This window comes from Leptonychotes weddellii, chromosome 13 (genome assembly GCF_054177405.1).
Source record: "Leptonychotes weddellii isolate Sample4059 chromosome 13, ASM5417740v2, whole genome shotgun sequence".
Lineage (NCBI taxonomy): Eukaryota > Metazoa > Chordata > Mammalia > Carnivora > Phocidae > Leptonychotes > Leptonychotes weddellii.
In genome coordinates this window covers 23,472,259-23,499,831 of record NC_138381.1, presented here as the reverse complement: position 1 = coordinate 23,499,831, position 27,573 = coordinate 23,472,259, and the positions used below count along the sequence as shown (strand labels likewise).

The 27,573-nt window shown below is 51.8% G+C and overlaps 1 protein-coding gene across 4 annotated transcripts in view; it reads right to left on the bottom strand.

Moving 5' to 3' along the window:
• ZBTB7C (zinc finger and BTB domain containing 7C) overlaps positions 1 to 27,573 on the bottom strand; it is a 323,613-nt gene that overhangs the window by 253,430 nt on the left and 42,610 nt on the right. For all 4 annotated transcript variants that reach the window (XM_081801273.1, XM_081801274.1, XM_081801275.1 and 1 more), the window contains exon 2: positions 3,623 to 3,833. The gene's annotated coding sequence lies outside the window, so the exon portion shown is untranslated. The remainder of the gene's footprint in view (positions 1 to 3,622; positions 3,834 to 27,573) is intronic.

Below are 27,573 nucleotides of genomic sequence, written 5' to 3'. Positions count from 1 at the left end.
GGGTGGGTCCCAAGACACTTGGGATGGCTTAGGTAAGGGGTCCTGGAACGACCGGCAACCCTCACTCCACTGGAACAGAGCACCTTGGCCGTGTCCAAACTCTAGAGATGAAGGCCTAAGGACCCCAAGATGCCCTATGGCAGAGCTGACTTGGGGGCACAAGCTACCTGCAGGGCCTGCCTCCTCCAGATGACCACATGGAGGTCAGACCCTGCTGCCGTGTGCTGAGGTCCAGGCCTCGCCTCCTTCCCCATTTTTCCTGACCTGCAAAGCCCCATCATTCCTATACAATGGACAGAACTACAGAAATGCCTGCTAGGAAACTTCCGCCAAACTTAGGGGAACTCAAATTGGTTTTCATTTGATTTAGGAAAATAACAAGGATTCCTTCTTGACAGCGAATGTCACAGAGTGATCACTCATTATTGTATGTAAGTCCTCATCGTTACCCAGCAAGATAGAGATGATCAGTGCCACTTCCCACAAAGCCTCTGAAGCTCAGAGGGCTTTCGGAACTGCCTGAGATCAGCCTCGAACCAACAGGTGCTGGAGTCCTAAGACCAGCGGGGACACCCACAGCCGGGGCTGTTTCCCGAAAACATAAATCACCATCTAGAACGAGTGATTCAAGACATCTCAGATCATTGAAGCCAATTTCCCCAGGGATGCATTACGGATGTGTCATAAGAAGGGGACATAATAGTAAGTCCTGTTGTTAAGTTCAGGATACACCTGGCCTCTGGGTGCCCCTTGGCAAGATATTCTAGATTCTAGACCTGAGCTATCCAGTCGAGTAGCCACAAGCCACTTGAGATGAGCACTTGAAATGTGGCTAGTCCAAACAGGGGTGCTGCCTGTGTCAAATACACTCTGGACTTGGAAGACTTTGCATGAAAGGAAGAATGTGAAATAGCTCATTAATAATTTGTATATTGATTATAGGTTGAAATACTTGGGCCTTTTGAGTTAAATGAAACACATTATTACAATTAATTTTACTTTCTTATGCCTCCCTTTTTTTGTATGGCTACTAGAAAATTTAAAATCCCATGTGTGGCTTACGTCTGTGGCTGGTGCTCAGACTCTCCTAGGCAGCCCTGTTGTAGGACCCAAGGCTTGCCTTGGTTTCTATACCCCGATCACCCTGCCCCGCTGCAAAGAACAGCGCTGGAAGCCGAGGAGGCAAGACTCTCCAAGCATTCCGAGAATGTCCTCTCTTCTCAATGCTTCTGGAAATTCCTGGACCCACCCCTCCCACCCTCTATTCTACTCGGTTCCCATAAAGAACCCCAGGCCCGGCAATTGCCAAAGCACTTGAACACTGTCACCATTTCTGAGTGTTTGGATCCACCTTGAACTACATCTTCCATGGCCAGACAAATTCTGATGACCAGGTTTTCAGAGTCCAGGCCTCAGACCCCGTTAGCAATAGCAAGCCCTGAGAATTAGGATGTGTTTCTCCCAGCCTCCTTCGCTCCCACCCCTGCCAGACTGTGAGCTCCTCCAAGGGCGGCAAAATGCAAATAAGTTCGATGTATTGATCACTTGGTATGGCGCCAGCCGCTGTGCTGTTTTTGCATGTTTTATTTTATTTAATTCTCCCAACCAGCCTGTGAGTGAGAAAGTATTGTCCCTGTCTTTTTTTTTTTTTTAATATTTTATTATTTATTTGACAGAGAGAGAGAGAGCGAGAGCAGGAACACAAGCAGGGGGAGTGGGAGAGGAAAAGCAGGCTTCCCGCCGAGCAGGGAGCCCAATGTGGGACTCAATCCTGGGACTCCGGGATCATGACCTGAGCTGAAGGCAGACGCTTAATGACTGAGCCACCCAGGCGCCCCAGTATTGTCCCTGTCTTGAAGATAGGAGCCCGAGGCTCCCATAGTCCTGGCTCTGTCCTCACTGCCATGCTTCTTCCTGTGCCCCATCCCCCCTCCCTTGGCAATGAAGATGCCTCATACATCTTTGCATTTCTGGCACCTAGCACAGGGCCCAGCACACAACAGGTACTCAGTAATATTGGTAAAATAGGTTAAGAACCTTTTCAGAGACCTGATCCTCTTTCTTGCCTTGATCAGGAAGCATATTGCCCCTACCTTCCTGAAACCACACACATGATGAAAGTCCTCACACACCACCCTGCAGGGCTGGACCTTTTCCGCCCCTATCACCTGCCACCATGGGGTCAGCCTCCAGGGTCAGCCCTGCCTAGGTCCCCAGTCTAGTCTGAGACATACAGACCACCTTCCTCACTGAGAGGTGGGATATGTGAATAGTCCAGGGCCAGTATGCTGGCATCTGGGGTACCCAGAGACACAGCCCCAGGTACCCGTGGAACTGGCTGCCTCCCTAGCTAAGCCCCTCCAAGCACAGCCAGTCCCCTGACTATCCTTGCTGTGCTCCCCAGAGCCCAACCCTCCTTCTCTTTCCTCATATACACAGGCGCTAAGTTCTGGGCCTGCCTGGTGCTTATGGCTGACCCATTTCCTAGAGCCAGGCTCAGCTTTCTAAATTCCTTCTTCATCTTATTCTTTCTGCCTGATTTAGAACAAGGCCACCCAGAAGTCCTAATACTCTGCCCCTCCCCACCCCTTGGCTTGACCCTATGGATCCTGACACTGGCCTGCACTGGAATGGAATTTGCCACACCCCCTTGGGCCTCCTGCCCCAGGCCATTGGTCCTTCTCCCCCTGCCCTGGTCAGTTTCCCAAGGCCCTAAGCTATTTTTGCCTCTGGCCTAGCCTGCGGTTTTCCCCAAAGTGGAAGTTGCCAGAGTGGTACCCTCTGTGATGCCCAGAGCAAAGACCAGATGACCATTGGGAACGGGCCCTCCATCGGATCAGAGCTCACCTTCGGGGTCTCCATTCCCACTGGCTCCCTTCTTTTTCTAGCCTCAAACCTCCACCTTCTAGGCCTGGGGACCTGCTTGATGCTTCCTGCTTGGCTGACTTCCCAGGGTCAACTTCTACATCCAGGGTATCTGCCAGCCCCTTCCGGTGCTCCCCAAATCCCTACTCATGATATTCCCCAGCCACCCTTGATCATCTCCTACTTGACCTAGCGCCCTTGGAGGGATGGAGGGAGCCATAAAGTCCCTTTTTCTTTATTCTACAAGAAATACCAATCCATCGCCTGACCCTGTCATTGGAGAAAGCTCAGTCAACCAAGAAGGCTTCCCAACCAGTGAGGTCTCCAGACCTATCCCCCATGTATCCCCACTTCATGGATATATGAAAGCACCCCTGTACCCCTCGCTGCCTCTGTTTCCCCACTGGCATCAACTCCCTGCTTCCCAAGGGAGCCAGTGGGGAATAATGACTTCCTGATATGTTACTTTGAGTTCTTCAAACAAGAGGTGCTACATCAATAAAGGCATCACACCTTCCCGTAAGGCATAGGAAGTGAACCCACCCGATGCTAAATCTTCCGGTGCCGGGCTCCAGCAAGTGCATGGGGCAGAAACTAATAACTATAAAGTATCCACCTATCATCTTATCGGGCCTTACGGCACTTTGTTTGCATAGTTATCTTTCCAAGGGTTGACATTTTATGTCTACTGCAGGCTGATGTATTCTCCTACCTGCCATATCATTCAGAAAGGATAGATGAGCCTCAGGTTCATTACCTGTCATTACACCGTGTACATGTCACTGGGGGCCGAAGCATCGATTCTTCTTGAGTCTCCCTGGTGGCGTAGCCCTCCTGACTTGGTGGCTCCAGGTCCAGCGGTCTGCGGCTGATGTTCACTCCTCAGGCCCTGGCTGGGCTCCACACCATCCCTTCTTGCTTTCCTGGCTGGCCCACTCCTCTGAGCTCCCAGCTGCTTCAGAAGGGACCTGCAATAAGAACAGAGGCCTCTGTCACCTACCACGGGCAGAAACACATGTCCAAGTTTTAACTGTTCTAGAATTTTCCAGCCATCCTCTTATTGCTCTTTATGATTAGGTCCTGCAATTGCTGGTGACCATACAGATTTTTCTCAGCCAGGGTCTTCACTGCCAATGTCCCACCCACCAGCCCTGCCCCCAGGCCTCAGTGTGCACACACACACACACACACACACCCTTCATTCCTGTTTTCTTACCTCTGTATATTTTGTTTTATCTGCCTGAAAGACCTACCCTTCATCCTACCCACTATTCAGAGTTCAGCACATAACATCAACAGAACCTTATTATCCCAGGAAAGAGGAAGGAATGGGGTGCCCTCCCTCCACTGATGAGATGCACAAAGAGCAGAACCATGTCCACCAGGGACATTCCTCAACTCTTATGGCCCAGGCCCCGAGTGTGAGGCTTCCAGCGTGCTGTGGTTTGGAGGCTCCAGGCAGGCCACCCACCTGTGGCTTATTATGAACTTTCTTTTGCAGCCCTTGGGCTCAGAGCAAGAGACAAGTGTGGAGATGCAAGCCTCACTGAGTAAGGGACACAGACTGGCTTCACTGAGTGACCACATCTCCTAGCCAAGACCATGGTCCACACTCTAAGGGGTGCCCAACATGGAGTTCTGCTCACCTCTGGAGACTGGGTCCCCACTAGCCACAGCCCTGTACCTCTGGCCAGTCACAGCCTCCACTTCTGAGGGTGCAAGGGAAGGGTTCCTGATACCCAGATGGCCATGACCCTGAGCTCCACCCCAACCCTGGGCTCCTCGGAGCCTCAGTGAACCCACTGCTGAGAAGGGGCTGTGGCAGGTGGAGAGTGCCCACTAGGGCACCCAGCACTACCCTTGAGGGGTAGCACCATGGACAGGGATGAGGGTGGCAAAGGAAGGCAGGGATGCGAGGTCCCATGAATTCTATGAGCATGATGATGACAATGTCTTACAACATATAAAATGATAAGCAAGCACCCTTCAAGCTGCTTTGACATCTGTTGGACCTCTTTGGTTTCAGAATAGCAACGTAAAGTGTATTTTAAAGATGAGGAAACAGAGCACAGAGACGTTGAGAATCTTGCTAAAGGTCACACAGTAAGTTGGTGAAAGAGCCAACTTTCAGGAACTCCTGACTCCCAATTATCATTCTTTCCAGCAAGCTGCCAGGTCCTAGGTTAACCTCATGTCACCTCGAGGGTGGCAGTTCAATAGGAGTGGGAAGGGGAAAGGGAAGAGAGACATGCTCGGCCTGTTATGGGAGGATGGGGACAAGAGGAGAACAATCATGCCTTCGGCTTCTTCCCTGAGAGCAGGGTCTAGGAGGGGGAAGCTCAGAGAGAACAGAGTGATAAATAGGAAGACAGGGATGTGCAGGCTCCTAGCTAACAGGGGCAGCTCAGGCAAAGAGGCAATTGGCTGTGATAAATAGCTCCAGCTTTGGGGTGTGGGGGCTGTGCCGACCTTGAGCTTCCTGGGGCACCTGACTCACTATAGCTCCAACCTCTGAGGCATTTCTGGGCAAGGCATCACTGGGGGTGGTGTTTGTTCATCCCTTGGAACAAACAAGGCAATTGCTATTATCATTTTCAAAAAGCATATATACATTTATATGTTCTTTTGTATATGTGATATGTTCCTAAATAATAAAAATTTTAAAAAAACCACACACACAATGTTCCACCCACATGAAGAAGGATCTGCTCCTGGACAATAGGATGCCTTGCTTGATTCCAAAGCTGCTCTGCTTCTGTTGACAGAGAGGAAGTAACGACTTAGAAATTCCTACCTGGCAATAGAAGGCAGGGCCAACCAAGCTCCCGCCAGAGCAAGCAGCACAAGCCACAGGCCTGGAAACCCAGGAGAGGGAGCAAATACACAGAGCTAGGCAGAAAAAATGACCCAAGCACCAGTGGCAGCCACAGTGCCTAGTGCAGACCCACGCGCCCCCCTCGAGTCCACCGCAGACTAGACCTCCTAACATGGGGCGAGGATAAGAACAGCAAATCATTCCCTTGGCATTAGCTCTCTGAGTCCCCGGCAGCCCGGGGGGTCCTTAGTCAACCTTGGAGCTCTTAAGTGAGCCCTACTACATGCAGGGGATGCCACGGGGGAGGGGAGAGGAGAGCAAGCTGAACCCTTTAGAAACCAGTCATCGGCCTCTCCCGCTGGTTGCACGGTCACCTGGCAGCAGCAAACAGCTCAAGCTCATAAATTCTTGTTGGGGGTAGGGAGGGCGAGGAGAGGAGCCCTCACCAGCCCTCCTGCAAGGTGGGGCTGAACCACATTCACAGCAGATGGTGCTGTCGCCCTCACTCCGGGATTCTCATTCCTAATTATCTGTGCTGTCAGCAAAACAATTAACCCTCGAAGAAAAATTGCGCCGTCCACTCCCAACCATATGAAAAGGCAATTTTTCCCAAGGACGAGGGACACTTAGGGCAGTGGCAGACGGAAAGTAGGGCAGCCTTGCATTCGGTTCCAGATCTCACTCACCCTGGGCAATTTCGCCATCCTCTGACCTCCGTGGTCTCTGAGGCATCCCGGCAGCCCCTCCAGCCTCTGAGCCTGCACTGCCTTTCCCATAAGAAGGCAGGGAGCCCAAGCCCTAAGGGCCCCCCTTCAGTCCCACAGTGCCACCATTCTACAAGCCCCGGTCTTTTCCTCCAGATGTTAAGTTCCTTTGGAGCTGAGACCGCTTTTCTGTTTGTTCCTTCATTCATTTGCTCACTTGCTTATTCATCTGTTTGTTCATTCATCCAGTTATTGCGTATTTACCATGTTGCTCCCAGGAGATACAAAGAAAATATCTATTCAGCCTTCTTGACCACTGCTTGGAGGCTTCTTCCCTGAGATGTGGGGAGGGCAGGGGAGGATGGGGCAGGGAGAGGTGGGGGCCGCCAGCCAGGAGCTTGAGCACTTGGCAGGGGCTTGGTTTCAGGCTGTAGGAGGGAAATCCTGTTGCTGCATTTGGATTCTCTCTGAAGATTCGGCTACAGGAAGGCAGCCTCCTCTCCCGAGAGCTGAATTTGAGCAAGCCACCTTGGTCCCCAGTGCAGGCCTGCAGAGGGCAGAGAGGTGTGCTGGGAGACAAGCCCCAAGCCCCCTCCAGTGCTGTGGGGCTGGTGACTGCACAGGGTCTGCGCCTCCCAGGTGCTCGGTAAGTATCTGAGGCGAGCGGAAAGAACCAGATCGCCCCTCCTTAGTGGAACTGTTTTAAAAGCAAAGGGAGTTTTTACAGGGCTGGGGCATCATGTTTGTCCCCAGGAGGCTACTCCTTAAGGCCGGGATCACTTGGTCTAGATCATCTATCCTTGCACAATGCCATGAAAGAAAAAGCAGGGTGAGCAAAAAATGGTTGAACCTCTGTGGTCAGTGCTGAGCAAGCCTTCGGGGATGAGGCTGTCAGGGCCACATTTTATAGGTTCCATCTGGAGAGGCTGATGGGCTGGCTGGTCTCAGGGAGATGGAGCAAGACCCCGCTGCAAGTGGTCCCATACCCAGCCTCACTTGCGTCCCACTCACACTGCACCCCCCCAGCCTGGGGACCTCCCGAGACAAAAAGGAAAGCCCGGGTCAGAACATTGCTGGGCACCCCATGGGGCTGCAGGGCCCCTCCTCAGACAGGGGCAGTGCTCTGGGCACTGGGAGAAGGAGTGCAGAAAACAGAGAAGGACGGACTTGGGGTGGGGTGGGGGAGGGAGCTGGTGTCCCTCCTCCACCACCATTTTTCCCAGTTCAAGCCTTGTGACATCTTTCCTCCCTCTCCCCATTGCCCGTCCGGCTACCAGCACTTGCCCTCACCCAGGGCCCAGGAGCACAGGCTCAGATGCCAGGTCCTCAGCATAAAAGGAGTGTGTTTATATTCAAAGCAGGCTGTTGCCCACTCAGAATCTGCCCACTTGAAGGCAACGCATGTGACTGCACCCCCTGCCCCGAGTCCAAGCAGGACAGATGCCAACTTCTGGCTGGAGACATTTCTAAATATGAGCCTGGCACAAAGAGTCAGGTTCCCAGGCCTCCTCTGCCCTGGGAGACCCAGCCAGGATTTTCGAGGCTGCCGGGAGGGAGAGGGCTGGGGGCAGGCAGGATCAGGAGGCAGCCAGCTGAGACAGCCATCAGCCCTGGAAATATCGCCTGCACCCCTCCCGGGCCTTTCAGCCTTGTTAAGGGAAGAGAAAGGATTGCCCTGCATCCAGAAAGTCTAATCAATTGCCCGCAACCCTTGGCAATAGGGACAGGAAAGCCACTGCCTCCTCAAATGTGCACGGATTAAAAATATACAAATGGAATATTTTTCTTCCCCTCTCCTCAACCCCCTGAAGCCTGGGATGCTCGTTAAAAATAGCCTTGCTATGGCGTGGATCCTACAAAACCCAATGGCTGGCAGGAAAATTAAGGAGCCATTGGAGACAGCACTAAGTGGTTACCCCTGGGGAGTGGACTGGGGAGGGCCAGGAGAGGGTGCTTTCAGCTGTTTCTAGACACACTGCTTGAATTTTTAACAATAAGCAGATTTTACCTTTTTTTTTTTTAATGAAAGTTTATCCATTGCACCCTCCAGCCTAAGCTTAAAGCTGAACATGCACTGACCTAGCCTGATGCTGACTGGCCGGGCAGTGCACGGACCCTTGGCCCCCAGGGCAACAGGTACAAAGACAGCCCAGAGTCATGAAAAGAGCCCTGAGTCCAGAATCAGGGTCTCGGATCTGTAACTAGGTGGCTGTGTGACCTTAGACAAGTCATTGAGCTCTCTGGGTGTTAGCTTCCTTAACTATAAAATGAGATGGACTCAATGCTAAACCAGGTACCTTCTAGTCCTGGTGTTTCACAATTTTAGGTACTGAGGGAAAACATCTAGGAATTACCCTGTATTTCTCCCCACCGTGAATAGGCAAGGGGACTGTGTCCCCGGGCAGAGGTGGGGGTTCTAAAACCAGGAAGCAGGTAGAAAGTTGAGAAGCTGTTCTGAGAGTAGAGACCGACTCCATACCTTGCTGATGAAGTGCAAGGTAGAAAGAGCATCACTTCCGGACCCACAGTGTCCTGGGTTCAAACCCTGAATTCAGCTGTCAGTAACTATGTGAACTCCGGTAATTGCTTACATGCAAATCAACCTCCTCATCTGTAACGTGGGGTAGGAATACCCGCATGCAGCGTGGGTATGAATATTAAATGTAATAAAGTGAAATAGTACCCAGCTCACTGTAGCAGCTTAACATCCTTTTATTCTTTTCTCTCTCCTGCCGTTCACTCTACCCTGCATTGCAGGGCGGTTAAGGGCTGGGCCCTGGATCAGGCTTGTGTCCCCGCTCCACCGCCTACTAGATTGTGAGCCTGGCCAAGCAACTTAATTTCTCTGTGCCTCAGCCTAGGCCCCTGTAAACTGGGAGTGAGCTATGACTGGTTGCCGAGTGGCCCCAGCCAATAGCCCTGCCTCTGCTAGCCAGCTAGGCCCTCGGTTTTCCACCTTGCATCTTCCATGGGTTTGCCATTTTGGACTTCCTTCCCAGGCAAACCCCTACCCTCCAACCTCTCCAGTTCCTGGCCCACAGTGGCCTGCCACTTGGAGTGATCCTACTGATCTGGCCCTTCCTTATTCACCCCTACCTCCTCTCCACTTGGTCTCTGCTCAGCAGGTTGTGCACCTGGCCAGAAGCATGGATTCTATCCTGGAGCCACAGGGAATGTGTTTCAGATCAGTGCTTCCCAAGCTTTAATGTGCTTATGAATCACCTGGGGATCTTGTCAAAATACAGATGCAGACTCTGACTCAGGAGGTCCCAGGTGGGGTCTCAGATTCTGCATTTCTAACAAGCTCCCACCGGATGCCCATGCCGTGGGTCTGGGACCACCCTTTGATTAGCAAGGCTGTAGAGTAGAGGAAATCCGTGTGTGTGTGTGCGCATGTGTGTGTAGGGGACAGGGACAAGGCAGACCAATTATCCAAATCAAAAAAAAAAGAAAAAATTTTGACAGAGATGGCACCATGGAGACCAAGGGTGGATTCAAGAGATGCTGAAGAGGAAAAGTAGGAGAATGTTTTACCAAATTATGTGACCTGATCCAAACAATAAAAATCACACTGATGTGCATAGTGTAGGAACACAGAAAGATGCTTACTACATATTACCTGAGAAACAGGACTGCCAAATTATACACACACTGTGTCTTCAACCCTGCCAAAGGCACATTTAAAGAAGCCTGGCGGGAAGGCTACAGTGCAAGAGGCCCCACCCCCTCCACCTCTCCCGTGGGATTACACGAACACCACCACGTGTGTTTTCATTTCTCCATCATCTTCTAGATGTTCTTGATGAAGTTTTACCATTGGAACTCATTCCAAACTTATCTTCTACATATTCTTATTTGCCCACTTCCCCCCAACTGTCAGTTATTCTGTGTTATTGAGGTTTGATGTATTTTGAGCACAAACTGCCATTTGCTGCAAGGGCTGGAACACCGCGCATTAAATCTTCTCAGTCAAACCCAAAAATAAAGCAACCCAGATTCTGTTTTTCCTCTAAGCCAAGGGTCCAGCACTTTGGAAGGCTGGCGCTATCATTTCTCACTATAGCAACAGGGAGACCCTGGTGACCCCGAGCTTACGGTTATTAAGAGTAAAAATAGGAAGTCTGTAGATAGATGTTCAGTAAGAAGCTACGCTGGACAGGCCGTGCTTGGAGCCCTCTCTGCCTCTCTTGCAGGGAAGAGAAAGCAAAAATCAGAATCCAGGATCTGATTCCTGCAAGATTACAAGGTGTGCTTAGCATTTTCTTCTGTGTTTCCCAGGTCAGGGCTATAAGCTGCCTTTCAAACCAGTTCCTAACGCACCTGGAGGTAGGCTGTTCTAGAATAGGAGTCAAACGTTCCAGCTAGGGGATGCCTGTGTCTCACTTATGTACTGGGCATGCTCACTCCACTCCCACTCCCTGCCCCCAGACAGCCCTGTGCACTCCCGGCAAAAACAGCCTTCCATCCCCCCGGACCCCCCTCCCATTCTGTGCAGCATCTCTCCGACCTGTCCTTGGGCAGATGTTTCAGGGCCCCCAATCTCCCATCTAGACCTTGGCTCTTACCTGTGGGAGGTGGGAGGAGGTCCCAGCTCTGGACTGGCCAATCCTGCCCGAGATACAGTGTCTGAACCCAGGCCTGCTCCCCAGCTCCTGAATCCACTTTGCTCTCTAGTGATTCAAGTTCAAGGCCCAGTCCCACCAGCAACTGGCTGTGGAAATTTGGGCAAACAACTTCACATCTCTGAGCCTCAATTACGTCAGCTATACACATTTTTAAATGGGTTTATGGGATCTCGTGGTCTTTTTTGGTCCTAATGCTCTATGAGGCCAACAGATATCACCATTTATACAATACAGATGAGGTATTTCACATGCAAAGATTTTCTAGACAACCTAACATTACCCCTTCAAGCAACAAAATTTGTGTTTCCTTTTAACCCTACTCTGAACAAATTATTTTTCTAAATATGTATGTGTTTCTCTTCCTTTTCGTGGCAAAGGATGTAAAACCTAAACTTTGTTGTGGACATCTGTCCCCAGCTTTGTTTCACAAGGGACTTGCTGTGGCTGAGGTGCTGAATGTGATGTAACCTTGTCTTGATGGCCATCCAGTGTCTCCGGGAGGCTCTCCGCTGTCCTGGGGGATTCTGTCCCCACTGGGGGGGGGGGGGCTTCTCTTTTCTTCTCTCGGCCCCTTCCCACCGGGAGGCTCCCAGAACTCATGCTACCTGCTTGGGTATGCCTGCCTAAAGAAGCTTCTCAGCTTCTAATGTGCAACTTAGAATCCTCCTGGGCTGGGCAACCATGGGGCTCTGAGCAAGGGTTGATCGGGGTGGGTGTTTTTAAGAAGAAGATGCCAGGGCTTTAGCCATTTTCAGTGATCTGAGGCATTTTTCCCTCACTTCGAGATCTATGTTCTGGATAGGAGGGGTGATGGTAGGCTGATCTCTGGTAAGTGAGGTGTCTGTTTCTTGACCCCACTCCCGAACTGACACTTATTTCAGCTTCACTGGACGATCTTTCCAGACGCGGGGTGAGAGACCATCAGAGTTGCCAACATTACTACACAGGCCAGATGAGAAGGCAGGCTCAGATTTAGAATTTAACCCCAACTCTATCTGTCCCTGGTGTTACCCCCTCCAAACCGATCCTCAAGTTTTAGTGTGCCTTTGCCTTGCGTCCTCTCATAAGAGATGCTACAAGTCCCCAAATTAGGCTTTCTTTCCCCTGCTTCCCCTAGGAAGCCAGCTGGAGGCATTAGGCCAGATGCAGGCTCATCCCTAGACCAGAAACATCTGGGGGAGCCATCCATGTCCATCTGTCCTCTGCCAAGCAAGGTAGCGCAAAGCCTCGATGCCCTCTACCTTTGCCCCTCCATAGCAGGTGGGAGCCAGCTGCCCCCGGCATGCTCTTATGGTCCCCTTTGCACACCAGGCTTCCAGCAGCCTCTTCTCCCACCTGACCAGTCAACTCTGTATTTATCACCAACCCTACACATGCCCCCAGAACATGTGAACTTCTTGTTCCGTGCACAGTGGAGCCCACCACAGCACGAATCCTCTGGGGGACACCAGCAGAGAGCCTGGAGGAGATGGTCAGAAAAGAGAATTCCAGAGATTTCAAGCCTAGAGGTGGACAGTTCTGAAGGATGGCCTTGATGGGAAGGCCAGGCTGCCCACGACAGGAGGGGGAAGCTTCTGGGGATGAAACATCAAAGCCACTTTGAGACCAAGGTGGGAGACGGCTTGCAAAATGCTGAGGTCAGCAAGAACAAGGGCATGGAATGGGGGCAGAGGGGGTCTGGGAGACAGGCATGGGAGGCGACCGAGGGAAGAAGGTGGGGTTACCGATAGCCCGGGCATCAGTATGAGGGGAGATCTACCTGTCCTGCCTGACAAACAGACCTAACCCGCAATGTCACCCTGAGGCTTGTCGGAAAGGAGCCTCTGCAAACCCACATCCCTGCTGGGTCCAGCCTGGGGAGCAGCATGGCAACGAAAAAATGAGCCAAGACAGTAAAATAGAACAAGCCTTGCAAAATAATAACCACTGCCAGGAGCCAGGAGCCAGGCATTTCCCAAGGGTAGGTCAAGGGAGGCATCACAGCCACCCCACCCCTGAACTGGTCCCTACTTCTGCTTTGCCAGCCCGTCTCCCCAGAGGGAGTTTATACACAGTTGGAGCCGATGTGAGCACAGGGGTCAGACCAGAAGACAAACTCAGGTTTAGAATTCAATTCCAACACTGTACTTCCCAGTATCATCCCAGGTCTGTGACTTTTTCTGCTCCCACTTTTACAGATGAGCTAACTGAGGTTTAGAAAGGGTAAGCAGTCAAGGTCACACAGCTCATAAATGGGGAGTCTCCATCACATCCTCAGCTCTGTGCCCCCTTGGCTGCCACACTTCCCCAGACCCCCAATTCTTCAATTCCTCACTGGGGCAAGGACAGTGGCTCCGGGCTGCTTTGTTCTGGGAGACCCTGCTGTCTCCCTGCATGAACACGCTGCTTGCTCCCAGTCTCCCGCAGAGGCTGACATAGGGCTGCAGGATTAGTCCCTCGGGTAGGGCTGGTTTCCAAGAGTTACGGCGTGCACACGTGTCACCTGGCTGTGCACTCTGCCACCTCTGCTCAAACAGACCCGGTGCATTTGGCCAGGAAAGCAAGGCTGAGATGGAGCGGAGGACCCTGGAAGCTGGGGCTGGGGGAGGGGAGGAGAGCAGCAGGGGGAGGGCAGCGGGGGCTGCAGCCCTGGGTGTGGCGCTGGCTGCCGGGTGGCTGGCAGGACTTGAGAAGCACCTACTAGGAGCTTGGTGGCCCCTTCAAGTTGAAGATAGCAGCATCCTGGCAATACATGCCGGGGGGAGGGGGGAGGGCTGAAGGAGGAAGTCACTTTGCCTTCATTTCCAATATAAATTGGCCAGGGACAAAGGAAATGGTAGAGAACGATGATAGGTTTCCTGTTTATAAATTAGGCTCAAAGACCAAGTTTCCATTTGTTTGTTTGTTTCTTGCATCCTTTCTAATGCCTACCTGGCACTGCCCAGGGCAAGCTATGGAGGCTACACAGACGCTTCCATTCAGTAGGTTTTTAGTGAGTCCCTATTATATGTTTGGCCCTCCCGAGATGACGAGTGGACAACAGACCCCTACCTGAGGGAGTGTGGGGTCTCACTCATGAGGGCAGGAGGGACAAGACAAGGAGTTACCCAATCCTTGAGTGATGCCCGAAGGAATGGTGCCCAAGCTAAGTGCTTTAGGAGGAACGCTCATAGTAGAACCAAAATTCTCAAGAGGTGGTGGGCTTTCCAGGCCTAGAGGTATTCAAGGCAGGCTGGCCACAAGCAGGGGCAGGAAAGCAAGTCTAGTCCACTGGGGCCCAAGAAGGTCCTAGAAATGCCATGCCCAATAGGCCGATGTGGGGGGCGGGGAGACACAGTGCACACATCGTAGAAGCCATTTTAAAGGGACGGGGAGGTACTGCAAAACTTTCCAGGAAGCCTCCGGGGCAGAGATCATCTATTCTTCATTTTGAGGCCCCTGTTAATATTTCCTTGTGTTTCTATCCCATGAGACTTTATGCCTATATACATAAATAGCAATATGTATTATTTTTACCCTTTTTTACACAAGTGGCACCGTACTGTCCTGCATCATGTTCTTATCCTAATACCTGTGAAATCATCCCAGACCAGTGTATAAAAGCTCCCTGATTCTTTTTTTACGACCGCATACTATTCCACCATGTGGCTGCACTCTCCTGCTGATGGACATTTGTGTTGTTTCCAATCTCCTGCTCTTACAAACAGCCCCGCCATGAGCAGTCTTGCAAACATGCCCTTTCCTGTATGTGCCTGGATCTGCAGGATAGAAGTGGAACTCTTGGGTCAAAGGATGTGTACACTGAAATTCCACAGCTACTGTTGAATTGCCCTCCATAGAGCTGAATGTAGAATTCATGTATATACTCCCTCCTCCAACCCTGCATAGGACTGAGCTCTTGTTGGCAGGGACGCCAAGGCTTACGTTTCCTCTGTGTCCCCACGGTGCTCATCCCAGGGATAGACTCAGGAAGGCTTTGGGGGTCACCATTGCTCACAATCACCTGGCCTCTTGGTCATGGCTGGCCAGAGAGGATGAAGCCAGCAGCCAGCAAAGAGAGGGCCCAAGTTCAGCAGATTTAAAAGAGCAGTGGCTTTGTGCATCTTGAAGAGCCAAACCGCCCCTCCAGCATGGACACCCCGCTGGGCTGAGAGACAACAGGTTGCCCCAGTAGGGAAAGCATATTAACCCCGTCGAAAGGAGGGACTCTCAGCATGTGCTCCAAGAGGAGATTACGAGTGTATTTGGGTTTCCAAAGTCCCAGCTGCACCCATGTTAAGAAAGAACTGTTTTCTTGCTGTTAATCCATTCCTGGTGGAGATGTTGCTTCAAATTGAATGAGCCTTTTATGTGCTGAAGTCAAATGCGATCTATAAGATAAATTAAATCACTTATTCCCCAAAACAGGAAACCTCTGATCGGAGTGATAAAGATTTCACAGCAGCAGTTGCTGGACCAGGAGGGCCCCAAAAGTACCCATTCCCCCCACCAGCCTGGCCTTGGCCCCACCAAGAGAGCAAGCTCAAGCTCCAGCACAGGACCCAGAATCCTACCCAGTGGGAGGTTTCTCTCTGGCAGAGCACAGAGGAGGCTGGAGTAGAGAGAGCCGGTGAGCCTGAGGGGCCCCCCTGGCCAGGGGGCAAGAACTTGAGGTGCTGGGCAAGAACCCCTCACCACTATCCAACCTCTACTAGGCCTTCTAGGTTCAGCTCAAGGGTCCCCTCTTCCAGGATTCAGCAGGCACCCCAAAGCATGTTCCTAGAGCACTTCTGACCTGAAGAGTAACCTCTTCTGTCTACCTGGCTTAGCATCCATGGCCTGAGAGCCCTCTGAGGCAAAATCCAGCACCGTGTTTGATCCCCGCTAAAGTGCTCAACACATGCTTGATGAGGAAATGAAATGGAGCCCCAGAAACAGTCGGAATAGCTACCTGCCCTAATGATGTCACCTACCAACCTATCCAAACGTTCATGGTCCCAGTGGATGCCAGCCATTGTAGTAGGCACTGGGGCATCCAACCCCGTATTAGGCAACGGGGTTCCAACAGGGCTTCTTGAACTAAAAGGCCAGCCTGGACCCAAAGGCCCGCTGTTTGAGGCACTCTTTTTGGTGGGAGTATCACCTTGAGGAAATCCCGACCCCATGGGGAGTCACGCTGTCCCTCAGTGGTCCTCTTTAGCTCTTCGGCCAGCTAGCAATGGGGCACACGAGCGGAAAGCCTAGATCTAAGGCCCTGCTGTACATGAAGTAAGAGACGAGGGGAGGAAAGTCTCTGAAATCCTAAAAGCAATATGGAAATAGAAACTGTTACAATGATAATCCTTTGCTTGTGCCGCGTCTTGCAGTCTGCGTAGAGCTTCCTATCTAGTACCACCTGATCCTCAAAGCAACGCTGGGACAAGTAAGGACAAGTCATACCCAATTCACAGAAATGAAAACGGAGGTGCGGATAGCTCAAACCCTGAATCACCTAGATAACAAGGGGCTGAACTGACAACTTTGTCCAGGTCTTCTAACTCCCAATAGAGCGTTCTGTTTACCACAGCAAGAAGCACCAGCTTTGCCTAAAACCACAGCTTCTAGCTGTGTAGAAAATCCTCTTCCTTCTTCAATCCTTCCCTTTCCCTGGACTTGATGATTGATGAATGAGCTTCCCTGGGCTCTTTAAAACCAGCAGCTCAGCCTCTGACCCACTCTGGGGCTGCAGGAGAGCCCCTGTCCCCCAGTTTCCTCCAATTCTTCATATCTTTGATATTAAAACCACGCAATGACCCTAATCTGGGCATTTCCAGGAAAAATGCACTCAGGATTTTCTGGAAGGGTGGCGGTCCTTTGTGACAACACAGAAATCCTGGGCAGGGCTGGCCTCTCAGTAGAGGGCACCTACTCGTCTCCTGGCTCCAAGCGTGTCTCCTTAGTGACCTCTGATAACCGCAGGTCAGTGTTAGCATAGAGGAGGAGGAGAATGGTTGCATGACCTGCCCACAGCCGTCACACAGCCTGCAAGTGGTCAGGCCCGGGGCCATCTTGCATTTCCCATCACAGCACGGGGGGGAGCAGCAGAGACAGAGCCACCGTGCTGGGCCTCTTATTCCACCCCCCAAAAAAGGCTTTATCTGCACTCCAAGCCACCTCCTGGGCCCCCCAATTTTTCCTTCACCCAGTTAATTGTGTGGAACAAAACACATTCAATTGGTAGCAGAAATCCAACTCCCGTTTCTCAGATACTGTCTGAGGGGGAACTGCCTAGGAATACACCTGTGTGACTCACACCTGTGGGCAAAATGCCGTCTCTCTACCAGGCCCATTTAAATGAACAGGTGTTTTAGGTTGACATAACCAATCTCCACATGAACACAATTAATGACTTGGCTCATAACAGTTCTGTGTTGGGGCTTTACGTGCTATAGACACTATTCTCCCTTACAGAGACCATCTGATATGGGAAAGCGACTTCGAAATGGGAAAATAAGGTGATTAATCACCTGGCAGAAGGACTCACCTGAGATCTCCTTGTCAGCTCATCATCCCCGAACACAATTACAATGGCATTCTTCTTCCCACACGGTTTGTGGCACATTCACATCAAATGGACTTGGGAACACGGCCTGAGAGGTTCAGCTATTTCCTGCTTGACTGCAAATCTAGCACCAATTCCAACCTGTTAGCCAGTTACGCAGGAAAGGAGAAGGTTGGCGTGTCGGGGTTGGTTTGGAAACATAGCAGTACACTCCCTTCCGTGTTCCACAGAAGTGAAGGGAAAGGGGGTGACCGCAGACGTTGGGATGAGCTCTTGTGAGCCTCCCAAGCACACTGATGCCCTCCTCTGCATGGGCATCCAGGCCCCTCTGGCCTCACATCATTCAGAACATTTTTTTTTTTTTTTTTAATTCATGAGAGACAGAGAGAGAGACAGAGGCAGAGGGAGAAGCAGGCTCCCCGCAGAGCAGGGAGCCCGATGTGGGACTCGATCCCAGGACCCTGGGATCATGACCTGAGCCGAAGGCAGACGCTTAACCGACTGAGCCACCCAGGTGTCCCCATTCAGAACATTCTTGTTGACCAGTCTCAAGAGGGTTTTCCCTATATCCACCGTCTCTTGCTTCCTCTCTGACCAGCAAACTGTGATCGTCCACCTCTGCCACACCTAGGCCTTCCCTGCCTGCCTCCAGGTTCATCAAGCCTTACCTGCCCTATGTCTGCTGCCCAGTGGTACCTGGAGAAGAAACTGCCATGGAAACCTCCTCTAAGGTGACCTAGCATAGCAGGCTCAGGCGAGTTTCCTTCCTTCTTGAGCATTTCTGGTTCATAGCATGAGCCTTTCGGAGAGGGTAATATTTTTGAAAAAAGGATATAATCTCTAACGGTGAAATTTCAAGAACTGTGGGGAAGAAACAGGACGGTGGGAGAGAGGTGACGGCAGAGAAATCTCTGAGACGCAGCCTTGAAATAATGCCACACGGACTGGCCACGAGCTACTACTGAAAATCTGTTTTTCAAAATGTAAAACAGTCAATTTCCAGATGTCTGCTTTGGGGAGCCAAACTGCTGTTGATTTGTTCCCAGTTCATCATGGGATAAAGTCTGAGCTCCTCACCGAAGCAGTTCAGGCCTTCCACGGGTCCCTGCTCCTGTAAAGCCTTCTCTCCTCCCTGCCCCGAGTGAGAACCCCCGCTTGGCCCCTGGCTTCTGCACTGAGCTCCAGGCCTACTCCAGGCCTCTCAGTCTGGGCCCACACTGGCCCAGCCCCGAAGGCCTCTCGTTCCCTGGAGCCACCTGCCGCTCAGCTCCAGGGGATGCGCTCCCATCCGAGGTCCTGTGTGGGCAGCGCATGCGTGGCACAGTAATCCAGGTTGCCCACCCTCACAGCCTCTCTGCTTCGGGAAGCCTCCCCCACCCCCGAGCACGCCTCCTCCCCAACTTCCTCCGTGCTTCTGTCTTTGGTGCACTTCGGGACTTTGACACCCGCTATTCTCTTGATCTGGGTGGGTGGGCATAGGTCCCACCCAGGAGTCTAAGTGTCCCAGGGGTAGTGACGGGGTCCCGAGTCTGTACAGACCACCCCCACGCCCAGGCTAGTGGGCTGGGAAGCTCGCATTGGCTTTCCAAGTGTGGTCCTGGGACCCATGGCAGCTCAGCACCCAGCAGCCTGTTAGGAATACAAATTCTCTGCCAGCCGCCGCTGCCCTCCCACCCCTCCTGAACTCTTGAATCAGACACTCTGGAGGTGGGCCCCAGCACCCTTTGTAGAAGCCAGAGGCGATTCTGACACACAGGAAGTGGGAGAACCACCAAGGTATAGGATCCTCAGCCACCCTGCTGGGTTTGTTGAATTGATTAACAGGGATTTCCAACCAGGAGGGGAATGGGGCCCCTTGGAGGCTGCCCATTTCATTGGTCTCTGGTGGAGACCCAACTCCATGGTTGCGCTGAAGAATCACGGAGTGAACTTGCTCAGAAAATCTTCCTGGCAGCCTGAGGCATGATCTCTTCTGTGCCAAGGCTGAACACAAAATGTGCCACCGAGCAGCCAGGCCGCTCTCCTCCAAAGGACACTCTTGTCCTGCAATCCTTGTCCTGCCCCTGCTCACTGGGCGGGTAAAATAGCAAGCAGCTAGTTTAACAGGGTCCCTCTCTCCCTACCAAGTGCTTGGCCATCTCAGAGACCCTGCTCCTAGTCCCCACTCCTTTCGCAGCCTGCCCAGGGCTAAGCCCCCAGCGTCCCATGTCTTGCAGCAGAACTGGGAGTGGGCATGGTTCCCAGCCCCCACTCCAGACTCCCAGAATCTGAATCTCTCCCAGGAGGGGCCTGGGAATCCTGGTGTTGAACAAGTCTCTCTGGTAACTCTATCACTGGCAATCTGAAAAGCAATCAGTGAGCCCACCTTCCTTATTTGTCAGATGGGGAAACTGAGGCCCAGGGCCGTGACTTGACATTCCCCAACCATTCCCAACCACAGAGAACTCTCTCCTCATCTCGGCTCCCACGACACTCACAGCCTGGATCCCACCCCAAGTCCTAGCACACATTACCCTACACCACGTTTCTCAACACCACCCGCTCAGCCCTGCCCCTCCCCCAGTGGGCTGCACAAGGGTCTGGAGGCTGAGCCGGGCTGTAGTCATGAACCCCTGTCCCCGGCTTAGTACTTAGTGCTCAGTGCTGGGCACACAGGAGCCTCAATAGCCATCTGAGGCAGGAACACTCCCCCACCCCAGGCAGCCGGCACTCTTCTTTTAGCATATGCACTGAGACTAATCTAGCATATCACCAGATTGTCACCTTGAAGCACCCTAGAAGGTCTGTCCCACAAGGGTGAGGGAATGCATACATTCTGATGCAAAGCAAACAGCCACCTGCAGAACAGGTGGAGAGGGGCCCCGAGCAGTGGGGAGTAGAGGCTAGCTGGGGGCTGGGTGAGTGTCACAAGGACAAACTTCACCTTCTTGTTAATTCCGCTCAGAGCCAAGCCCCGGAGACACACAGCTGGGAAATGGGACACAGAGCTCACACTTTCTCACCTCTACCTCTCAAGAGCCCTGATGCTGACACACAGAAAAGGTGACAATGAAACAGAGACAAAGAAGAGCCCCAAGGAGAAACAAGCCTGCTCCATCTGTGGGTCACAGGGCGCAGGGAGTCCCCGCCGGGTGCCCCGGGCAGTGCAGTAAACCCACCTGGCCTCCCCCAGTGGCACAAAAAGGGACTGCCAAAATGAGGAGCTTTCAGGGCCCCAGGAAGGCCTCACCGAGATTCATACTTGGCTCCACCCAACCCTGACCAGGCCCACGCCACCTCCCGGTGTTAGGCAGGCAGGCTAGTAAAACAACTCTGAAATCTCAGGGGCCTAAGACAACAGAAGTGTATTTCACGTTCACAGTATATGTCCAAGGCTACTCCAACCTTTTCGTTTTCCTCTTTGCCCTAAGCAAATGGCACGTCGTTTGCATTTTTGCAACACAGCACCACTCTTCCAGGCAAAGAACCAATTTCTGTGCCTGCCAGGATGGGCTAGGTTATGCCACAGTAACCACAACCAGCCACTGCACTGTGCTTGCAGCAGTCACTCGGGGGTCAAGCTGATGCAGTGGCCGCCATCTTGAGTGGCATGAAACCCAGCACGCCCCTCACTACTGGCCGGAACTCGTCTCACGGCCCCACCCCAGCATGACGAGCGCAGGAAGGGCAATCCCGCCAAGGGTCAGAAGACACTGCTCCTACCAGTGCACACCCACAGCCTCCCAGGGCTGGTACGTGACATTCCTCCAGCAGAGCTTCACCCCTTTCCCTCCCCTGTGAGGGCCAAAGTTCCTCCCCTTATTTGTCATTTTCACCCCAGGATGAAGGAAAGCTTTCATATCAAGGAACTATGAAGACGATCAAAACATGATTTTCAAAGAAAATGACAAGGGACATTATTACAATATAGAACGTTACAGTCTTACAATATATAACAACATTCTCATGTATAACATTACACGTTTTCAGATAGAACAGGAAGTTCAAAGTAAAGGTTTTAGTTTAATGGCAAAATGGTCACCAGATGCCCCTGTGGGAGTGAGAAGGCAGAACGCACAAAGGGAAATTTCAAGAATGAATTTAACAACCGGTGGGCCTTCCAACAGATCAAGGGTATAAAAGGAGGCCAGAGAACGCCTGCCCTGCGAGTTTGGCCCCTTGAAAACCATCAAAAGCTGACAGCATCGTTGCTACGAGGATGCTTTGTGACTTCAACAAACCATCCTTTCCCTTGTGCCCAAAGAGAGCAAGGTGGGAAAGAACTGGAAAGGAAGCCAGGGGTGGTGTGAAACATGAACAAGAAATCATATGTGCTGAGGCGGGGTGGGGGAGGCGGGCAGGGGCAGAGAGAGACCAGAGACCAGGGACCATTGCCCCTCTGGGGTGCTTCTCAGGAGAGGAATTTACACCCAGGAAAAAGAATCCAGGAAAGTGCACAGGACACTGGAGCTTCTCCCTGGCTCAGAGCTGGAGTGTTCTGGCTCCTTCCGTAGGCCCAACCACAGCATCCTAGGAGGTGCGTGTACCTAGAATTATTCATGAGGAGCCTTCATGGAAGAAGCTCCTGCTGTCTGTTGAAATCAGAACATGGAGGAGTCTGGAAATTTCAAGACTCTAGCTAACTGTGCATTAGCAATAGAGCCCATGTGAGGTTAACTACTTTTCCAAGCATTGGAATACAGGAACAGTAGAAGCTAAATGGACCTTCCCTTGAGCATCCAGAAGTCACCATGGCCTGTCAAGATGCTTCAAGCTATCCTTTGCAGATCAATTTAATTCTACAAACATTTTTTGAGCACCAACTCTGGACCCAGCTCCACCCGTTTGAGGGCGAGAGCTCGAAAGAGACAGCACAGCCATGAACCCTTCTCTCATTGAGCTCCCAGGTCCTGGGGTGGCAAAGGCAAAAGCTTTTGTGCCTCACACAGCATGAGGTGAGCTCTAAAAACAGCATATCTGAGCTGCAGTGGCCCAGAGCAAAGCAAGGCGAGATTAACCCCGTTTGGGATTGGAGCAGAGAAACCAGGGGAGGCTTCTTGAGGGATTTGACCTTGAGCTGGGATTTATTAAATGAACCCTTCTCCAGCATGTGGTTAGGGTAGTGGTGAGCAAGGGAGGCTTGGGGGGACATTACAGAATGTGGAACATCACAGGGCCACGACGCACCATGATATGGGGAATGAATGCAAATGTAGAAGGAAGAGTTGGAAAAGATCAGCCTAGAGACACAGGCAACGGTCAGGTCACATGGGGCTTTGTGTTGTACTTGACCCTGGGGAGCAGAGGGAGCCAGGGGAGGGAGGTCAGGACTCCTTAAGAGGCTAGACCTCTAGGCCAGGTGAGAGACGAGGGACCAAAGCAAGGTTGTGGCTGTGGGCACTAAGGGGAGGCTACAGGTTTGAGAAACATTTCGCAAGTGGAAGCCCAAGGGCCGGGTGGCCAGCCAAGGGTCAGGGTGAGAAGGCAAGGGAGGATGAGGAGCCTGAGGAAGGAGAGTGTCACAAAGGGTGTGGTCCACAGGACACATGCTACAGAGACCTCGGGTAGACACAGATGCAGCAGCTGGTGGCCATGGGACACTGGGGGTCTCTGCCAGGGCAGAGGTAAAAGGGATGAGGACAAGGGAGTTACATGTTCCAGAAACCTGGTTGTAAGGTAGGGGTAGAAGGATGGAAGCTAGATGGGGGTCACAGGTGTGCTTTATTTTTCCTGTGGGAGAGAGAAGTCTGTTTCTGTCCTGAGGGGAAGAAGCCGGTGGAGGGCGATGGAATTTGAAGATGGGAGCTGGGGGGGGAAGGGGACTGGTCAGGGGTGCCAGGAGCAGATGAGGTCTGGAATGCACACGGTGGGCATGAGACCAGGAATTTGGGACATCTGATCTCCTCGTGTCAGGCCAAACTCTTCAGGGATGGTGTCCAGAGAGTCACGGTTGACAGAATGCAGAGTGCATCTGTTTTCATGCAATATTTTCATGTGTTTAAAAGTCCTGGTTTCTCAAAACATTTTCATGAATGATCTCGTGTGTTCCTCGCAATGATTCTGGGAGACAGGCACTAATATTCCCATGTGACAGATGAGGAAGCGGAGTTCAGAGAGGGTAGGTGGTGCCCCCAGACTCACAGAGCTAGCCTTGGCAACCAGGCTCTGGTTCTGCGGCCCCCCCGACCCCCGCCCTGCAGTCTCAACACTCAGATCCCAGAGGAGATTCATACTAACTCACACATACAGTATTTTGCTCACCATAAGCATCTAGTGTACCCCTTTAGTTTTCTGTGACCTTGCAAAATTCATCCAGTACCAGGCCTAAAACATAGCACAGCATCTAATAAACACGTTTTTAAATATTTTTCTAGGTACGTATGCTGCCCTTATAGGTCTGACGGATCTTCTCTTTACTCATGTGTGCCCTTTGCTGAGCCATGGAGAGTGGGCCTCAACCCAGGGGCACCCTGGCACCCCTTGGGAAGTCTTTAAAGTCATACCAAGCCCAGGCTGCCCCCAGGATTGTGGGATCAGAACCCACGGGGTGGCTCAGTCAGTTAAGTGTCCAACTCTTGGTTTCGGCTCAAGTCCTGATCTCACGGGTCGTGAGATCAAGCGTCAGGCTCCAGGCTCAGTGGGAGTCTGCTTGGATATTCTCCTTCTGCCCCTTCCCCAAATCATGCTCTCTCTCATTGTCTCTCTCTCAAAAAAATAAATAAAATCTTAAAAAAAAAAAAAAAAGAACCTCTGGGGTGGGGCCTGGGCCCTGGAGGCATCATGGGGAGCTGCTCAGAGATGGCTCAGAAGTTCTGAGGTGGAGGGGGCGCCTGGGTGGCTCAGTCGTTAAGCATCTGCCTTCGGCTCAGGTCGTGATCCCAGGATCCTGGGATCGAGCCCCGCATCGGGCTCCCTGCTTAGCGGGAAGCCTGCTTCTCCCTCTCCCTCTCCCCCTGCTTGTGTTCCCTCTCTCGCTGTGTCTCTCTCTGTCGTAAATAAATAAAATCTTTAAAAAAAAAAAAAAAGAAGAAGTTCTGAGGTGGAGGAAAAGACATCCCAGGAGGGCCCATGAGACAAGCAAGGGGGAGAAAGGGACAGGGGGAGGCTGCACAGATTCAGCGAGTCTGGAGCCTGGTCGAACACACAAGCCCATCAGCCAGGATGTCAGGGGGTGAAAACCAGGGAGAAATCGGCACCTGTCACTGAATTCCAGTACTGCTGGCTGTGAGGTACTTGCCCCTGATGGGCACACTTGCATCTCACCTTCCCAAAGCTCTGCCACAGGGAAAGGGAAGGCAGACATTTCTTCCCCATCTACAGAGGCAGTAAATGCGGCTCAAAGAGGCGAGATGCCTACCCCAAGGGTGGTCATCTTCATGGAACAAAAACAGCCCGACTGGAGGATCAGAGCCCACTGCCAGAGGGAAGCCCTGGGACAGAGGGCCGACTTTGGTCCCTACCTGTTGCCAAGGCCTTCCCACATATGGGTCTCCCTCATTTTCAAAAGGGGACTCTTCCCCAGTGAGCTCTCCTCCCTTCTGGTCACAGGGTGCTTCTGGACGGCTCTTCCCCACAATCCTGCAACACACACAGGAGCCAAGCCCTCCGGGGAAGCCTTGTCACCTGCGTCACCATGTCACCTTGCCCCTTTCCTCTAAAACAAGAACCCTGGGTACATTTCAGGCAACTCCACCCACCACACCCAGATCAGCCTTCTGGCTCTAAGGAAGGTACAGAAGGCGGCTCCCCGCCTCCTGCTCTAAACAGCGCCGCTCTCCGGCCTCTCATGAGACCAAGAGCTCCAACAACCCACAAGTCGTGGACGATGACACCACTGTGACATCAGGCACAGCACCTACATGTGTGCTGGCAGGGTGGGAAGCTAGCACACGTGCACACAAAACAGGGGGATCAAGCGTCAAGTCACCTGAGGTGCATTCCAGCTCTCGGACAAGTTAATTAATCTCTTTACCTCAATCTACTCATCAGGATAATGGGGACACTAACATGAATACTACGTTTCCGGGGAGTGTGAGACGGAATGAATTAATCCGTGTCAAGTGCTCAGAACGTGCCTCAGAGATATGTAGGCTCTGAGATGCCGCAGTTGTTATGGGTATTGCGCTTTCGTGTGTGTTCGATGCCCAGAGGAGGGAGGGGGACCGCACGGCCAAGAGCAGCTGAGGGAGAGTTTCTGTGGCAAGTTGGGATTTTAAGCATTAATACAATTGAGAAAGGACAGCACGTTCGAGAAGAAGACAGAAAGTGAGGATCCCCAGAGTCAGAATTTGGACATTAATTTACTGCCAAGGAGCCAAGGAGTGTGAGGCCCACACCCCACCCCCCAGAATTCCCGCCACTGCAGCAGGATGGGCCGTGTTATTAAAGCAAACACCCCACAGGAACTGAAACCAAACAACTCCAGGCAACAGGAGTTCGGGGAACCTTTGGCTCTGTCTCCAAGGCAATTGAAAAGAGCTCAAAACAGATTAAAATATGAGATGAATTTTGAAGCCCAGGAATGAGAGAAAATGAATCCTGTGACTGGGAGCCAATATGATTATTTCATTATTTGGTTAGAAAGTTAAAATGTGCAGGAAATGTCAGATGCTTTCTCGAGATGGAGGGAGGTTAGGACGGCATGGCCATGGGGGCGCATATTCTTTTTAATATTAAAAAATAGCTTCGCCCCAACTTAGTTTTACTCAGAAAACCTTCCCTTGGTAGGGCAGCCTGTGTGAGGTCTCTTTAAGGCCCACATTCTACCCTTCAATTACCCACCCACAACACCTCTCCCGCAACAGCCCATCTGCCTTCTGAAAAGAACTCTCCCCGCCACCACCACCGGTAAAACTAAATAAATCCCATGTGCTTCCAGGTGAATGGTGCCCCACCTAGCCCTGGGGGCACTCAGCCCCAAACCCAACCTGGGGGAAACCCAGCCACCGGTGGCTTCTCCCACAGCCTCTCCCCATCTTTCCTGCCCAGATCCATCCCGCCCCCCTGCTGCCCCAGGCAGTTACCACTCCTTAGGTCTGTCCATTGTCCATGCCACCCTACATCCCCATGTCCCCGTCTCTATGGCCATCATTTACTTGCTCGTTCAGTTATTTGTTGGAAGAGTCCTAGATATCCACTGGCAAGGTGTGCTGGTGTAGGGCACACAATGATGTGCAAGGAAGGCCAAGTCTCTCCCTGCAGAGAGCTGACAGTCTATGAAAGAAGACAGACATGCGGCGAGCAATGCAGACGCACAGATTGAGCGAAGGGGAAGGGCCAATTCACCCTGACTGCAGGGAGGGGTCGGGCAAATACCCCAAAGGAGGCAGCATCTGGGTATGACCTTTCAGTTGGCTTTGATTATGAAGGGAAGAGTAAAGGGAATTCCAGATGCGGGCACAGAATTAAACACAGGCCTGTAGCCAGGAAATGCAACCCAAACCCAAGGGACAGAGAAGAGACAAATTTGACTGGCCTGAGGAAGCCACATCAGAGGTGAGAGAGAAAGCTCATGAGGAAGGCTGAGGTCTGATTGATGGGGGCTTCTGTATTTTAATATTTTAAAGAAGTAACACATTAAATGATTTAAATTCACAAGGTGCAAAGGGATATACAGTGAAAAGTCACCTTCCCCTCCCTGCTCCTAGCTATCCAACTCCCCATTTCAAAGGCAACCAATGTTAGCCATTTCTTATGTATCCCTACAGAGATATTTTAGGCACATTCAAATAAATATATACCTCTTTTAACTTCCATGCACATACAGTAGCATATGATATACACCTTTTACCTTTTTCTGATTAATTACAAATATGGTAAACCAGCAGTTCTCAAAATGGAGCGTGCATCAGAATTACCTGGCTGGCTTGCTAATACACAATTTCCAGGCCCCACTCTAGAGTGTGATTCAGTAGGTCAGGGGTGAGGCCTGGGAGACTACATTTCTAACAAGTTCCCAGGTGTTGCTGCTGTTGCTGGTCTAGGAACCCACACTTGGAGAACCACTGGTAGAGATCACACTACATGAGTTTATAAAGAGTGGCTTCATTCACCGTCGTGGCTGTGTAGTATTCCATTGCTGGGCTG